We start from the raw sequence: 3177 nt of genomic DNA on the forward strand, positions 1-3177 counted from the left end.
ACTTTCTCTTGAGAAGTGATATAAGCTTTTCTCTTATCGTTTAAATTATGTAGATAATATATTATATACGTCGGTTTGAAATTAGAATAACTCTAAATGAATTGATGGCATAAAATAAAACTACTTCTATTTTAGGATTGGTTTATAATTTGATTAAATGAATTGATAGTTTGTCAATCACCTCCTTTGGTGCTTATAGATGTAATTCAATAGTTGAATGCTCTGCTATCATGATATGACACTATATATCAATCATAAAAAATGCTACTTGTACACGGGAGGGATACCCCCTACGTACTCGAGAGTCCACGTGGGATTATTAAAATGGTGTGCTTTCGGCGTTTTAATAATCCCTTTCGTCGTTTGGCTCCCTGAAACTCGAAGGCGATTTTCAACTCGAAGGCGATTTTCATTTCTTTAAATTGGTTCCTGAAACCACTCATTTCCACCTCACCTTAGTTTCACCTTAGCAAGGAACACGGCCATCGAACCCTGCACGGAACACGGGAACCTTCCCAAGCAAGCTACGAAGATGATTCACGCAAGGTGGTCATCTTCTTCTGCTCAAACACACGACTGCCCCACCGACGTGCAGGAAGACGAAACACAAAGGGAGGTACTCTCTTCTTGATCTTATCTTCTTGTTCGCATTCCCACAACCGAATCTCCCATTGGTATTGTTTCTTCAACCTATGATTTCGATGTTCCCAAAATCACCGAATCGGTATATACACATCCATCTTGACTAACTGGAAACCCTAACCCTAACCCTAACCCTAACCCTAATGGGAGATTTTGAAATTCTTTTAGATTCGAAATTGCACCTAATTTCAAAATACTTGTAGATTCGAAACCCTAACCCTAATCAGTATATACTCTGTTTTTTTTTTTTATCAATTCTTGATTGTTCGTTTGCCATGGTTGTTTCTTCTTCTCCTTCAGTTTGAGTAGCAGTGGCAATGATTGATCTCAAAATAAAAAATAAAAAATAAATATTTGGATTGCCAAATTATTTTGTGGTTAAATAATGAGAAGTGTTTAGCCGTTTCACTTTAGATTTTACCAACAAGTTAGTGCTGATGCTCATTAATCCGTTCATAGACATGTAAAAAATGGGATCTTCTGTCCATGTGGGATTGCTCTTGTTTAATTTACTGGGATTGGCAATTCAAACCTTGGGTAAATGCAACTGCAAGCACATAGTAGATGGACTTAATTAATATATGGGTAAATGTAAATCTTTTGTCACCAGTTTCTTTTGTTAGATTATGGACAACCATGCCTCATACCGCTGCTCTTGTTACACATCCTCAATATTATATCCCAGAATTTTAAGAATAACAATCTACTTGAACATTAGTAGGCATATTTCCATCTCTGTTGGTATGCCTGCCTACACCTTTTGCATGCTTTCTATCGATCTATTGACTGGTTAAAAAATAGTAGAGTCGTGATTCCCATCTGCATTTCAATGTGTCAATATGAGCATATAAGCCCAATATTTCCCACTTCTCCTACAAGGTACCCCTCCCGTGTACAAGTAGCATTTTTGTTCTGATAATAGTGGTGGTGGTGGTGAAGATGATAATGTCTTGGATTAATATTTTTGAATTTGATCATTATTTCTTTCTGGATGATAAGTAATAGATGTTATGTCATATCTTTAATATGGTTTTCAATTATGTATCAGCTTTTCAGACTTAGATTGAGGAGTATTAAGGAAGAATTTAATTCCTTCATCTGTTCTTAGTTATGTGTTTTATCTTTACTAATCATTTCTTTTGCAAGATGTGTTACAATGTTACTAGGTGGTTTTGTGTGCTATTTTTCAAACTTTACAAGAATGATTTTTCATGCAGGATCTACGTTCAAATCATGTCTCCTACACAAGTTGTGTGTAGGAGACATGACCATTATGTGATTGATATTCATAAGCATCATGTCTCAGATTTTGAACATGCCTATGTTTTTCTCATCTCACATATAGGAGCAAATGGTACCAAATTAAAGATGGTTTTGGTGGTTAAGGAATCTAGCTTATGATGGGAAGAGGAAGACTTTAATTATTTGTAAGGTCCAACACGTAGAATATCTTATTAAATGTGTGGAGAATAAGAATTGTTTAGTTTAAATGTGTGGAGACTTTAAATTTATCTTGATAGTTGATAGTCTTTGAAAGAAGATGCTGAAAGTTTAGTTTTGTTCTCGATTGTCCGTTTTCTTTTTGTTTCTTCTTTGCCTTCAGTTTAAGAATATGTCATCATCCACCACGGACTCTTTTTCATCTTTTGGTAAATGAAGTATGGGTCAACCATTATGCTTCTGTGAAATTGAAGCCCAACTAAGATACTCATCTACTACAAGAAATCCAGGACGACCCTTCTTAGGGTGTCCTAACTACAACACAAAGGTAACTATATTCATGTTTAATAAAATTTGAAATATTATGTGCATCTAACATGTTTCCAAAATATGTTTAAAGTGATTAGGGATTACCATATTATAAGTATTTCAAGTGGATAGAGGAGGATCAATACAGAAAGTCCGATCTAAGAAAAACTCACAATGAACTGTTAAGAGCCAAGAAAGAGCTGGAGAAGATACTCGATAATATCGAAAAGAGCAAGATTGATCTCCGTAAGAGAGTGGATGAGATCGAGATGAGAGAGATGGCGCTATCCAATAGAAATGAGGAGGTTGTGAACAAGGAGTTGGCGCTTCTTGTACGCGAAGCTGAAATAAGACGTTCACGCACACTACTCCAGATGTATTGGGCTGCCGCATTTGTTGTAGCATGTTAATTGTCTTGCAAATAAGTGACTTAGGATTAGTGTTAGAAGTTAGTTGCTATTTATATCTAAGTTGTTTATATGTTGGTTGGTGATGTTAGAACTTAGTCTAATTGTATGTTATGTTAATGACTTGTGGAAGTAACTGCTTGTATCTGTGTAAGGCATTATTAATTCAGTAAGTATCTTATTTGAACCCCATTGTACCTGTGTAAGGCATTAATTTAGGAAGTATCTTATCTATATAAGTCATTAATAAGCATTCTACAAAAAAGAAAAAAAATCACCTATTTTAATCTGAGTAATTAACTCAACTTCTATTATGAATGAAAAAAACTCTTGTCACAATAAAATGTCAACTCACAATAATATGTCACAACCATCCATT

General features: G+C 34.9%; 1 long non-coding RNA gene across 1 annotated transcript; it reads left to right on the forward strand.

Moving 5' to 3' along the window:
* The first annotated feature begins 473 nt into the window (after positions 1–473).
* Positions 474–2908, forward strand: LOC121257993. Its single transcript, XR_005939306.1, has 3 exons — positions 474–616; positions 2246–2410; positions 2490–2908. It is a non-coding gene; the product is annotated as an uncharacterized LOC121257993 (long non-coding RNA).
* The last annotated feature ends 269 nt before the right edge of the window (positions 2909–3177 follow it).

This window comes from Juglans microcarpa x Juglans regia, chromosome 3S, assembly GCF_004785595.1.
Source record: "Juglans microcarpa x Juglans regia isolate MS1-56 chromosome 3S, Jm3101_v1.0, whole genome shotgun sequence".
Taxonomy (NCBI): Eukaryota; Viridiplantae; Streptophyta; class Magnoliopsida; order Fagales; family Juglandaceae; genus Juglans; species Juglans microcarpa x Juglans regia.